This window comes from Bombina bombina, chromosome 2 (genome assembly GCF_027579735.1).
Source record: "Bombina bombina isolate aBomBom1 chromosome 2, aBomBom1.pri, whole genome shotgun sequence".
NCBI lineage: Eukaryota > Metazoa > Chordata > Amphibia > Anura > Bombinatoridae > Bombina > Bombina bombina.
Window position 1 is genome coordinate 1,440,433,307 of NC_069500.1, and position 14,925 is coordinate 1,440,448,231.

Below are 14,925 nucleotides of genomic sequence, written 5' to 3' on the forward strand. Positions count from 1 at the left end.
TGGCGAGCAAAAAATAACTTTCTATGTCACAGCGATTTTACTTCCCAAGGGTGTGATGGTTGATTTTATTACAATTTCAACTTTGTATTGACTTTCTTTATATTTTTTGTTATTTTTTTATATCTTGATTTAGCCTAAACAAGCTTGTTCAAGCATTTGTATTAGTGTATCCATTTTTTTTTAAAATCGTTTATAATTAATAAGTGCACCTTAATCATAATTTTCCAATTGTTAACACATATTTACACGTTACACGAAAAGTTTCTGTTGTAAGCATTGTCACACATTAGTTACAGTTCGAGTTAAGCCAATTTTTTTATTAGTTAGTGGGAGTTTTGGAGACTGTTATCCAAAATTATTGTCTATGTGTCTATGTAAATCCTTTCTCATATTGTTGACCGCTTTTGTCAATTTTTTTGTTGCCAGTAAATTTTCCAGAAGTAATTCTTCAGTCCGGCTATACCGATGTTGTGTTTCCGGTTCTGTCGGCTTGTCTTGTTCCAGTTGAGGAGGTTGATTCTGGGCTGTCTGCTCATCCACAATGGGGGCATGATCTTCTGTTGATGGTTGGACAACGCTGACAGGTGACGATGGTGTGAAGCATGTTTGTTGAATAATTACTACAGGACTTTCCTCTACACTAAGAGCAGGTGAATGCAGTTGACTGCTATGGCTTCCCCCTGCAGACATGCCTCGTAGTTCTGAAATAGATGAAACAGTAATCAAATGTTATTATTTTGTTGTATGAAAACCAATGTATTTGTGGACATGTTGTACAGACATAAAAAGACTCTTGCTAAAAGATTTCTTCCATAATATCTAAGAAAAAGACAGCAACAGACTATCCACAAACTTTTATTATACATTATTCGCTCAAATATATTTTAATATCCAGGATAGACAGATTTTATCTCTCTGTCAAATCTAAATAAAAGTTATATTAAATTAAAGGGATACTAACCCCACATCTTTTCATGATTCTGATAGAACATGCAATTTTAAGCAACTTTCGAATTTACTCCTATTATCAATTTTTCTTTGTTCTCATGTTATCTTGATTTGAAAAAGCAGTAATAAAAGGTTAGGAGCCGGCCCATTTTTAGTTCAGCACCTTGGTAGAGCTTGCTGATTGGTTTGCTACATTTAGCCACAAATCAGCAAGTGCTACCCAGGTGCTGAACAAAACATGGTCCGGCTCTAAAGCTTACAGTACTGCTTTTTCAAATCAAGAAAGCATGAGAACAAAGAAAAATTGATAGTAGGAGTAAATTAGAAAGGTGCTTAAAATCTCATCTATCTGAATCATGAAAGAAAAAAATTGGGTTTAGTATCCCTTTAACAAATTTATTTGTAGAAAAATTGCGTAATAAATCATTTGTAGCTGATTATTTTTGCTATAGTAAAGGCATAATTACATAAAATGTCCAGATAATTATTGCCTGTTTGTTTATATTTTCAGTTTGTTATAACTTACGTGGAGGAGTAGTGGGCATCTCTCCACTTCCAGAGGCTGCTACTGGTGGGATCTGAATCCGAGTTACTAACACTGTTAAATAAATAGAATAAAATCAGCACAAGCCAAGGTATACTAAATTATAGATAATACGTTTGTGTGAAGACATCAATATTTATTTTGAATATTAGATTTTTTTTTTTTTAAATGGTAAAGCATAGCAAAAAACAATAATTTAATGAAAAGGTGAATACTGTGCCATACATTTGGCTGAGAATGGTCAGCTGATAGTCGCAACAAGTGGATGGCCGGCAGAATCATTATCAGGCTGATGAAAGTCATTAGATGAAAATCGCGATACAATGGATAATAAAACAAATATTTGACTTTCAATATTTTGAAAGAGCAGGAAATATAAAGCAGCTTTATAAATTTATAGTCCTATCATAACATTTGTTTTGTTGTCTTCTTATTATTGTTATTTTATAAATCAAGAATGTAAGCAAGCACTATGCCACTATGCATGGGTTGGAAAGAAAAAATATACCCGGGGACCAGGCTTACATTATTGGTTTGTAAAATAAAGATAATATTAGAACAAAGAAAAACTGAGTATCAAATAATTGAGTAGATTAATTTGCTGTTCTAGCAGATTCTAGTATGAAATCATGAAAGAAAAATGTTTGGTTCATTATATCTTTAAGCACAACACTTGATCATGGAAAGTAACTTGCCAAGAAAAAGGTAACAGGGATAGTGAACTGGGACAGGATACATTTTGAATGTAATACTCTGGGAGTAGAAATCTAATCTTCAATTCATTTTTTTTTCTAAAACCTATGTTTGTATTCCTTATTTAGGTACTTACCACCAGAACTAGGCTGAGACGTGCTTGGGGCTGATCGCCCTGCAGAGTATTTTCAGGGATCTGGAAAACATCAAGGATAAGAGACAGGTAAGTCTAACACGTGTACTAGTGAACAATAGTTATTAGTGATGGGCTAGGGAACTGGGACAGGGTACTATTTGAATGTAATACTCTTGGAGTAGAAATCTAATCTTCAATCCATTTTTTATTCTAAAACCTACTTTGTATTCCTTATTTAGGTACTTACCAGAACTAGGCTGAGGCGTGCTTGGGGCTGATCACCCTGCAGAGTATTTTCGGTGATCTGGAAAACATCAAGGATAAGAGACAGGTAAGTCTAACACGTGTATTAGCGAACAAAAGTTATTAGTGATGAATGAATCATAATTTAAAAAAAAAAAACGATACAGGCCAGGTAGTGAAATATATATAGAAAATCTTGTCAACAGCCCATAATAGGCATTTAATGTCATGGTCGATTTTTTATATTTTAAATAATTGAAGTCACATTACAGAAAAAGGATGCAAAGGCCACAGCGTATAAAATTCAGGTATTGGTGAGGTAGGGAAAGACAAAAAAAAGGGCCTTGGGAGGGAAAGAGAAGAAAGGTGACATGAGGAAAAAGGATATAGGGGAACAACAAATGAAGGGGCATAGGGGAGTGAGGGGAACACAACAGAAGGGCCATGGTGAGGGAGAAGGATGATATATATATAATAATTAGTATTTATATAGCGCCTTTCTCACAGTGGGACTCAAACTCTTGAAGCGCATTTTTAGCGCTCGCTCTCAAAATTAAAAAAAAACGGCAGGTGAATAGTTATAGTTGTTATTATTAATAAATTTAATGGTACTCATTTGAGTGACATAAGAATGATTAAGGGCTGAGTTGGCCCTGCTAGGATTTGAACCTTTGTATCTTTGAACAGGCTTTTGTAGTCAGGGCATTTTGCCAATTGAGCTACCTCACCGGCCTTATATAAAGTGTGATTTTGATTCTGTCATATACAACTATGCCAGATGCATTCATATTCCATCTTTCACATACACAATTCACATACACAAGAAATGTATGTGGATGATGGAAGTTGAGTTATGTCATATGTGTATGTAACTATGTATGCTGCCTAGAATGCAACCCCCGTCATACATGATTTTTGCCTTACAGATATGGGTCTTTCTTTATATGTTTAAAACAAAAAAAAACAAAAAAGTAAATTGTAATAGCTAAAGGATAAATCGATTGTCTTGTCTTCCACTTTATTCCCTTTTAATTTTTTTTATTTCTACACCCATGCTAAGTAATCAAAGTAATCATATATTTAATTTTACTCACCAGCTCTCTTTTGCCTGACAGATTCGTCTCTCCTACTTGAGCTTCCGTCACCAACAGACTCTTCAAGAAGCTTGTCCCGCACCTCCATCTCCCAACTGTTGAAACGCACTCTCTTTGTGGAGTGTATCAATGACAGCTTCTTTTTTACAATGGCCCTGCAATCATAATACCTATAAATCAAATAAAAACATATTTTTGGTTAGAAAATAATAAAAAAAAAAAATTTGAAAAACTATACTGACTTTATTTGAAAATAAGGATTGCTTACATTTTGCATCTGATACATCCAAAGAATACCAGCGGAGCTATTGGAAATGACTGACAGTGCCTGACCTTTACCATGGATTTTTATAGTTTTAAAAAGTTATATTATAGAGATGGATAGATTAATAGAAATATATATATATAAATTCACAGGTTATTGCTGTTTTATATGAATGTAAAATTTAGTTATGTAACAAATAAATTTGTTTGTTTTTGTAAAGTTAGTACAGTGTTTGCTTATCTGGTATACATTGAAATGGACTATAAAGTCAAAATAAAGTTTTATGATTCAGAATCAGCTAGATCAGATAATTGGAAAGTTAAGGGGACATGAAAAGAAAACCAAATATTTTGCCTGATTCAGTTAGAGGATATTTAAAAAAAAAATTGCATTTACTTCGATTTTCTAATTTATTTCATTCTCTTGGTATCATTTATTGAAGGAACAGCAATGCACAAATAATTTCTAACAAAACACCTGGGTGAGCCAATCAAAATTGAAATATATGTATATGCAATGTGCAGCCACCAATCAACAGCGAGAAAATAGCTTCTCTGCTGCTCCAAAGCTTGCCTAGAAAAACATTTCAACAAATGATAACAAGAGAAGGAAGATAATCAAATAATATACGCTATTTTGAAAGTTATTTAATTAAAATAGAATTATCTATATGAATCGTGGAAGAAACATTGATTCATGTCCTTTTAAGTATTTACATTTAATAATTTACTTCATTTATATAAATTTACAGTCTTTTTATGTAATAACTTCCTGAGCATGTGCAGAAGCTCACAGGGTATACATATAGGGCATATTTATCAAGGTCTGGCGGACCTGATCCGACAGTGCGGATCAGGTCCGACAGACCTCGCTGAATACGGCGAGCAATACGCTCAACCTATTCAGCATTGCACCAGCAGCTCACAAGAGCCGCTGATGCAACGCCGCCCCCTGCAGACTCACGGACAATAGGACGCCAGCAGGGGGGTGTCAAGTCAATCAACCCGATCGCACTCGATCGCGTTGTATTTGTCCGCTTCTTCATAACTGCTGTTTCTGGTGAGCCTGCAGGCTCGCCAGAAACACGGGGCATCAAGCTCCATTCGGAGCTTGATACAACATATGCCCCATAGTCTGTGATTGGATGATATCTGTCACATACACAGGTGACCATAAACAAATAATTGGTATAAAAATAATTCTATACATTTTAATGAAGTGTTAGAATTGCATTGTATTTTTATTAGCTACTTCTTTATTATGTTATTTATTCAACAGCATGAGCGGTCCTCTAACAATAAGATATTTATATTATAAGGACAGGTATGTTTGTCTGATGCTGTCATGCACATACTAGAGAGTGAGACTGCAGCATGAGCGGTCCTCTAACAATAAGATATTTATATTATAAGGACAGGTATGTTTGTCTGATGCAGTCATGCACATACTAGAGAGAGTGAGACTGCAGCATGAGCGGTCCTCTAACAATAAGATATTTATATTATAAGGACAGGAATGTTTAGCTGATGCTGTCATGCACATACTAGAGAGAGTGAGACTGCAGCATGAGCGGTCCTCTAACAATAAGATATTTATATTATAAGGACAGGTATGTTTGTCTGATGCTGTCATGCACATACTAGAGAGTGAGACTGCAGCATGAGCGGTCCTCTAACAATAAGATATTTATATTATAAGGACAGGTATGTTTGTCTGATGCTGTCATGCACATACTAGAGAGAGTGAGACTGCAGCATGAGCGCTCCTCTAACAATAAGATATTTATATTATAAGGACAGGTATGTTTGGCTGATGCTGTCATGCACATACTAGAGAGAGTGAGACTGCAGCATGAGCGGTCCTCTAACAATAAGATATTTATATTATAAGGACAGGTATGTTTGTCTGATGCTGTCATGCACATACTAGAGAGTGAGACTGCAGCATGAGCGGTCCTCTAACAATAAGATATTTATATTATAAGGACAGGTATGTTTGTCTGATGCTGTCATGCACATACTAGAGAGAGTGAGACTGCAGCATGAGCGGTCCTCTAACAATAAGATATTTATATTATAAGGACAGGTATGTTTGTCTGATGCTGTCATGCACATACTAGAGAGAGAGTGAGACTGCAGCATGAGCGGTCCTCTAACAATAAGATATTTATATTATAAGGACAGGTATGTTTGGCTGATGCTGTCATGCACATACTAGAGAGTGAGACTGCAGCATGAGCGGTCCTCTAACAATAAGATATTTATATTATAAGGACAGGTATGTTTGTCTGATGCTGTCATGCACATACTAGAGAGTGAGACTGCAGCATGAGCGGTCCTTTAACAATAAGATATTTATATTATAAGGACAGGTATGTTTGTCTGATGCTGTCATGCACATACTAGAGAGAGAGTGAGACTGCAGCATGAGCGGTCCTCTAACAATAAGATATTTATATTATAAGGACAGGTATGTTTGTCTGATGCTGTCATGCACATACTAGAGAGTGAGACTGCAGCATGAGCGGTCCTCTAACAATAAGATATTTATATTATAAGGACAGGTATGTTTGTCTGATGCTGTCATGCACATACTAGAGAGAGTGAGACTGCAGCATGAGCGGTCCTCTAACAATAAGATATTTATATTATAAGGACAGGTATGTTTGTCTGATGCTGTCATGCACATACTAGAGAGTGAGACTGCAGCATGAGCGGTCCTCTAACAATAAGATATTTATATTATAAGGACAGGTATGTTTGTCTGATGCTGTCATGCACATACTAGAGAGAGTGAGACTGCAGCATGAGCGGTCCTCTAACAATAAGATATTTATATTATAAGGACAGGTATGTTTGTCTGATGCTGTCATGCACATACTAGAGAGTGAGACTGCAGCATGAGCGGTCCTCTAACAATAAGATATTTATATTATAAGGACAGGTATGTTTGTCTGATGCTGTCATGCACATACTAGAGAGTGAGACTGCAGCATGAGCGGTCCTCTAACAATAAGATATTTATATTATAAGGACAGGTATGTTTGTCTGATGCTGTCATGCACATACTAGAGAGAGTGAGACTGCAGCATGAGCGGTCCTCTAACAATAAGATATTTATATTATAAGGACAGGTATGTTTGTCTGATGCTGTCATGCACATACTAGAGAGAGTGAGACTGCAGCATGAGCGGTCCTCTAACAATAAGATATTTATATTATAAGGACAGGTATGTTTGTCTGATGCTGTCATGCACATACTAGAGAGAGAGTGAGACTGCAGCATGAGCGGTCCTCTAACAATAAGATATTTATATTATAAGGACAGGTATGTTTGTCTGATGCTGTCATGCACATACTAGAGAGAGTGAGACTGCAGCATGAGCGGTCCTCTAACAATAAGATATTTATATTATAAGGACAGGTATGTTTGTCTGATGCTGTCATGCACATACTAGAGAGTGAGACTGCAGCATGAGCAGTCCTCTAACAATAAGATATTTATATTATAAGGACAGGTATGTTTAGCTGATGCTGTCATGCACATACTAGAGAGTGAGACTGCAGCATGAGCGGTCCTCTAACAATAAGATATTTATATTATAAGGACAGGTATGTTTGTCTGATGCTGTCATGCACATACTAGAGAGTGAGACTGCAGCATGAGCGGTCCTCTAACAATAAGATATTTATATTATAAGGACAGGTATGTTTGTCTGATGCTGTCATGCACATACTAGAGAGAGTGAGACTGCAGCATGAGCGGTCCTCTAACAATAAGATATTTATATTATAAGGACAGGTATGTTTGGCTGATGCTGTCATGCACATACTAGAGAGAGTGAGACTGCAGCATGAGCGGTCCTTTAACAATAAGATATTTATATTATAAGGACAGGTATGTTTGTCTGATGCTGTCATGCACATACTAGAGAGTGAGACTGCAGCATGAGCGGTCCTCTAACAATAAGATATTTATATTATAAGGACAGGTATGTTTGTCTGATGCTGTCATGCACATACTAGAGAGAGTGAGACTGCAGCATGAGCGGTCCTCTAACAATAAGATATTTATATTATAAGGACAGGTATGTTTGTCTGATGCTGTCATGCACATACTAGAGAGAGTGAGACTGCAGCATGAGCGGTCCTCTAACAATAAGATATTTATATTATAAGGACAGGTATGTTTAGCTGATGCTGTCATGCACATACTAGAGAGAGTGAGACTGCAGCATGAGCGGTCCTCTAACAATAAGATATTTATATTATAAGGACAGGTATGTTTGTCTGATGCTGTCATGCACATACTAGAGAGTGAGACTGCAGCATGAGCGGTCCTCTAACAATAAGATATTTATATTATAAGGACAGGTATGTTTGTCTGATGCTGTCATGCACATACTAGAGAGAGAGTGAGACTGCAGCATGAGCGGTCCTCTAACAATAAGATATTTATATTATAAGGACAGGTATGTTTGTCTGATGCTGTCATGCACATACTAGAGAGTGAGACTGCAGCATGAGCGGTCCTCTAACAATAGATATTTATATTATAAGGACAGGTATGTTTGTCTGATGCTGTCATGCACATACTAGAGAGAGTGAGACTGCAGCATGAGCGGTCCTCTAACAATAAGATATTTATATTATAAGGACAGGTATGTTTGTCTGATGCTGTCATGCACATACTAGAGAGTGAGACTGCAGCATGAGCGGTCCTCTAACAATAAGATATTTATATTATAAGGACAGGTATGTTTGTCTGATGCTGTCATGCACATACTAGAGAGAGTGAGACTGCAGCATGAGCGGTCCTCTAACAATAAGATATTTATATTATAAGGACAGGTATGTTTGTCTGATGCTGTCATGCACATACTAGAGAGTGAGACTGCAGCATGAGCGGTCCTCTAACAATAAGATATTTATATTATAAGGACAGGTATGTTTGTCTGATGCTGTCATGCACATACTAGAGAGTGAGACTGCAGCATGAGCGGTCCTCTAACAATAAGATATTTATATTATAAGGACAGGTATGTTTGTCTGATGCTGTCATGCACATACTAGAGAGAGTGAGACTGCAGCATGAGCGGTCCTCTAACAATAAGATATTTATATTATAAGGACAGGTATGTTTGTCTGATGCTGTCATGCACATACTAGAGAGAGTGAGACTGCAGCATGAGCGGTCCTCTAACAATAAGATATTTATATTATAAGGACAGGTATGTTTAGCTGATGCTGTCATGCACATACTAGAGAGTGAGACTGCAGCATGAGCGGTCCTCTAACAATAAGATATTTATATTATAAGGACAGGTATGTTTGTCTGATGCTGTCATGCACATACTAGAGAGTGAGACTGCAGCATGAGCGGTCCTCTAACAATAAGATATTTATATTATAAGGACAGGTATGTTTGTCTGATGCTGTCATGCACATACTAGAGAGTGAGACTGCAGCATGAGCGGTCCTCTAACAATAAGATATTTATATTATAAGGACAGGTATGTTTGTCTGATGCTGTCATGCACATACTAGAGAGAGTGAGACTGCAGCATGAGCGCTCCTCTAACAATAAGATATTTATATTATAAGGACAGGTATGTTTGTCTGATGCTGTCATGCACATACTAGAGAGAGTGAGACTGCAGCATGAGCGGTCCTCTAACAATAAGATATTTATATTATAAGGACAGGTATGTTTGTCTGATGCTGTCATGCACATACTAGAGAGAGTGAGACTGCAGCATGAGCGGTCCTCTAACAATAAGATATTTATATTATAAGGACAGGTATGTTTGTCTGATGCTGTCATGCACATACTAGAGAGAGTGAGACTGCAGCATGAGCGGTCCTCTAACAATAAGATATTTATATTATAAGGACAGGTATGTTTGTCTGATGCTGTCATGCACATACTAGAGAGAGTGAGACTGCAGCATGAGCGGTCCTCTAACAATAAGATATTTATATTATAAGGACAGGTATGTTTGTCTGATGCTGTCATGCACATACTAGAGAGTGAGACTGCAGCATGAGCGGTCCTCTAACAATAAGATATTTATATTATAAGGACAGGTATGTTTGTCTGATGCTGTCATGCACATACTAGAGAGTGAGACTGCAGCATGAGCGGTCCTCTAACAATAAGATATTTATATTATAAGGACAGGTATGTTTGTCTGATGCTGTCATGCACATACTAGAGAGAGTGAGACTGCAGCATGAGCGGTCCTCTAACAATAAGATATTTATATTATAAGGACAGGTATGTTTGTCTGATGCTGTCATGCACATACTAGAGAGTGAGACTGCAGCATGAGCGGTCCTTTAACAATAAGATATTTATATTATAAGGACAGGTATGTTTGTCTGATGCTGTCATGCACATACTAGAGAGAGTGAGACTACAGCATGAGCGGTCCTCTAACAATAAGATATTTATATTATAAGGACAGGTATGTTTGTCTGATGCTGTCATGCACATACTAGAGAGTGAGACTGCAGCATGAGCGGTCCTCTAACAATAAGATATTTATATTATAAGGACAGGTATGTTTGTCTGATGCTGTCATGCACATACTAGAGAGTGAGACTGCAGCATGAGCGGTCCTTTAACAATAAGATATTTATATTATAAGGACAGGTATGTTTGTCTGATGCTGTCATGCACATACTAGAGAGTGAGACTGCAGCATGAGCGGTCCTCTAACAATAAGATATTTATATTATAAGGACAGGTATGTTTGGCTGATGCTGTCATGCACATACTAGAGAGTGAGACTGCAGCATGAGCGGTCCTCTAACAATAAGATATTTATATTATAAGGACAGGTATGTTTGTCTGATGCTGTCATGCACATACTAGAGAGTGAGACTGCAGCATGAGCGGTCCTTTAACAATAAGATATTTATATTATAAGGACAGGTATGTTTGTCTGATGCTGTCATGCACATACTAGAGAGAGAGTGAGACTGCAGCATGAGCGGTCCTCTAACAATAAGATATTTATATTATAAGGACAGGTATGTTTGTCTGATGCTGTCATGCACATACTAGAGAGTGAGACTGCAGCATGAGCGGTCCTCTAACAATAAGATATTTATATTATAAGGACAGGTATGTTTGTCTGATGCTGTCATGCACATACTAGAGAGAGTGAGACTGCAGCATGAGCGGTCCTCTAACAATAAGATATTTATATTATAAGGACAGGTATGTTTGGCTGATGCTGTCATGCACATACTAGAGAGAGTGAGACTGCAGCATGAGCGGTCCTCTAACAATAAGATATTTATATTATAAGGACAGGTATGTTTGTCTGATGCTGTCATGCACATACTAGAGAGTGAGACTGCAGCATGAGCGGTCCTCTAACAATAAGATATTTATATTATAAGGACAGGTATGTTTGTCTGATGCTGTCATGCACATACTAGAGAGAGTGAGACTACAGCATGAGCGGTCCTCTAACAATAAGATATTTATATTATAAGGACAGGTATGTTTGTCTGATGCTGTCATGCACATACTAGAGAGTGAGACTGCAGCATGAGCGGTCCTCTAACAATAAGATATTTATATTATAAGGACAGGTATGTTTGTCTGATGCTGTCATGCACATACTAGAGAGTGAGACTGCAGCATGAGCGGTCCTCTAACAATAAGATATTTATATTATAAGGACAGGTATGTTTGTCTGATGCTGTCATGCACATACTAGAGAGTGAGACTGCAGCATGAGCGGTCCTCTAACAATAAGATATTTATATTATAAGGACAGGTATGTTTGTCTGATGCTGTCATGCACATACTAGAGACTGAGACTGCAGCATGAGCGGTCCTCTAACAATAAGATATTTATATTATAAGGACAGGTATGTTTGTCTGATGCTGTCATGCACATACTAGAGAGTGAGACTGACTGCAGCATGAGCGGTCCTCTAACAATAAGATATTTATATTATAAGGACAGGTATGTTTGTCTGATGCAGTCATGCACATACTAGAGAGAGTGAGACTGCAGCATGAGCGGTCCTCTAACAATAAGATATATATATTATAAGGACAGGTATGTTTGTCTGATGCTGTCATGCACATACTAGAGAGAGTGAGACTGCAGCATGAGCGGTCCTCTAACAATAAGATATTTATATTATAAGGACAGGTATGTTTGTCTGATGCTGTCATGCACATACTAGAGAGAGTGAGACTGCAGCATGAGCGGTCCTCTAACAATAAGATATTTATATTATAAGGACAGGTATGTTTGTCTGATGCTGTCATGCACATACTAGAGAGTGAGACTGCAGCATGAGCGGTCCTTAACAATAAGATATTTATATTATAAGGACAGGTATGTTTGTCTGATGCTGTCATGCACATACTAGAGAGAGTGAGACTGCAGCATGAGCGGTCCTCTAACAATAAGATATTTATATTATGACAGGTATGTTTGTCTGATGCTGTCATGCACATACTAGAGAGAGTGAGACTGCAGCATGAGCGGTCCTCTAACAATAAGATATTTATATTATGACAGGTATGTTTGTCTGATGCTGTCATGCACATACTAGAGAGAGTGAGACTGCAGCATGAGCGGTCCTCTAACAATAAGATATTTATATTATAAGGACAGGTATGTTTGTCTGATGCTGTCATGCACATACTAGAGAGAGTGAGACTGCAGCATGAGCGGTCCTGTAACAATAAGATATTTATATTATAAGGACAGGTATGTTTGTCTGATGCTGTCATGCACATACTAGAGAGAGTGAGACTGCAGCATGAGCGGTCCTTTAACAATAAGATATTTATATTATAAGGACAGGTATGTTTGTCTGATGCTGTCATGCACATACTAGAGAGTGAGACTGCAGCATGAGCGGTCCTCTAACAATAAGATATTTATATTATAAGGACAGGTATGTTTGTCTGATGCTGTCATGCACATACTAGAGAGTGAGACTGCAGCATGAGCGGGTCCTCTAACAATAAGATATTTATATTATAAGGACAGGTATGTTTGTCTGATGCTGTCATGCACATACTAGAGAGAGTGAGACTGCAGCATGAGCGGTCCTCTAACAATAAGATATTTATATTATAAGGACAGGTATGTTTGTCTGATGCTGTCATGCACATACTAGAGAGTGAGACTGCAGCATGAGCGGTGCTGTAACAATAAGATATTTATATTATAAGGACAGGTATGTTTGTCTGATGCTGTCATGCACATACTAGAGAGTGAGACTGCAGCATGAGCGGTCCTTTACCAATAAGATATTTATATTATAAGGACAGGTATGTTTGTCTGATGCTGTCATGCACATACTAGAGAGAGTGAGACTGCAGCATGAGCGGTCCTCTAACAATAAGATATTTATATTATAAGGACAGGTATGTTTGTCTGATGCTGTCATGCACATACTAGAGAGTGAGACTGCAGCATGAGCGGTCCTCTAACAATAAGATATTTATATTATAAGGACAGGTATGTTTGTCTGATGCTGTCATGCACATACTAGAGAGAGTGAGACTGCAGCATGAGCGGTCCTCTAACAATAAGATATTTATATTATAAGGACAGGTATGTTTGTCTGATGCTGTCATGCACATACTAGAGAGTGAGACTGCAGCATGAGCGGTCCTCTAACAATAAGATATTTATATTATAAGGACAGGTATGTTTGTCTGATGCTGTCATGCACATACTAGAGAGAGTGAGACTGCAGCATGAGCGGTCCTTTAACAATAAGATATTTGGGGAATGAAAGGTAGCAGAGTCTCCTGTAATGGAGTTAAGGGATGAGCTGACAGGCTAGTGGAAAATCCCAGTGCAGTGTAGTAGCAACAATGTTGCAAGGTGAGGGGAGGTCTTAGGCTCACCTAATATAAAGGAAGTTCTGGAACAATCTGGCCTCTTCCACCTGGGATTTTGCAAGGAGAAAGTTTTGCCATTCTTCAAGTGAAAATGTCTAGATCAAAGAGAAGTGCTGCGGTGCCCATTCGCTTCAGGGAGTCCACTGGGAGATCCTTGAGGAGTGCACCTGTAATAGAGGAGGAAGATGAGGATGTGGTGCCACCGACTCCGGCGGAAGCAAGGCCAGTATTGCCTGTGTTAACCCCCAATGTTATAATAAATAACCCCCCACCCCCTGAACCTGCACCCGCCGGCCTTGGTACTGTTATGGTTACAGGACAGGCGGGTGCAGTGAGCTCTGGCCCATCTAACTTAGACCAAGCTTTGGAGGCAGGCCTGGGGGCCCTCACGGCCTCCGGGTTGTCTCCTGTAGCAGCGGCGGCCATCGTGGGCATGTTTAAGGCCTTGACGGCCGCCGTGTTGCCTCCGGTAGTGGGTCAGGCTGAACCGGGGCCTAGCGCCCCTCAGCAACAGCCTCCTTTACCCCATGTGGGCCCGGGGCCTAGCGGGACTACACAGGGGCCTAGCGTGTCCTATCATCCGGCCGGGTCCCTGGGGCCCGGACCGGATGCTTCAGTGGTGGCTCAGTCGGGGAGCGGTGTGGGGCCTGGGGGTCCTCGCCCGCCCGCCGGACCGCATTTGTCATTGGTGGCTCAGTCGGAGCCTGCTACTACCAGTGCAGGCTCCGGTTGCGGCCTCGCGTCTGGCGCGCCCATTTCCGGCCGGTCATGTGACACGCGTGACGTCACTTCCGGCGCCGCGAGAGTCACACGGCCGGAACATGGAGCGGATGGACGCGTCCCTGGGGCCAGAAAGAGGCCTAGCCGGGTACTCTCCACAGGTGAGGGGGGAGTATCCGGGCAGGCCCGCTCCGCTGCGCTACACTCTGCAGCACCTAGCATGACAGACAGGGCAACTGTAGTGCAGAGAGGACGCGGCTTGCATAGGGGGAGGCTCATGGGATCTAAGGTTACCAGGCAGGCATATGGGAGAGCGAGAAGTGCATTGCTGGGGCGCCAGTGGCATAGCAGGGGGGGTCCCGGCAATACTGATGTACCCCAAAGGGGGGCG

The 14,925-nt window shown here is 39.4% G+C and overlaps 2 long non-coding RNA genes across 2 annotated transcripts; one reads left to right on the forward strand and one right to left on the reverse strand.

The window, feature by feature from the left end:
- Nucleotides 1-296: 296 nt before the first annotated feature.
- Nucleotides 297-14,266, reverse strand: LOC128648345 (uncharacterized). Its single transcript, XR_008400585.1, has 6 exons — nucleotides 13,821-14,266; nucleotides 3,659-3,828; nucleotides 2,569-2,625; nucleotides 2,322-2,381; nucleotides 1,475-1,546; nucleotides 297-701 (listed from the first exon to the last, which is right to left on the reverse strand). It is a non-coding gene; the product is annotated as an uncharacterized LOC128648345 (long non-coding RNA).
- On the forward strand, nucleotides 532-4,146 carry LOC128648346 (uncharacterized). Its single transcript, XR_008400586.1, has 5 exons — nucleotides 532-650; nucleotides 1,460-1,583; nucleotides 2,314-2,408; nucleotides 2,561-2,652; nucleotides 3,680-4,146. It is a non-coding gene; the product is annotated as an uncharacterized LOC128648346 (long non-coding RNA).
- Nucleotides 14,267-14,925: the final 659 nt, after the last annotated feature.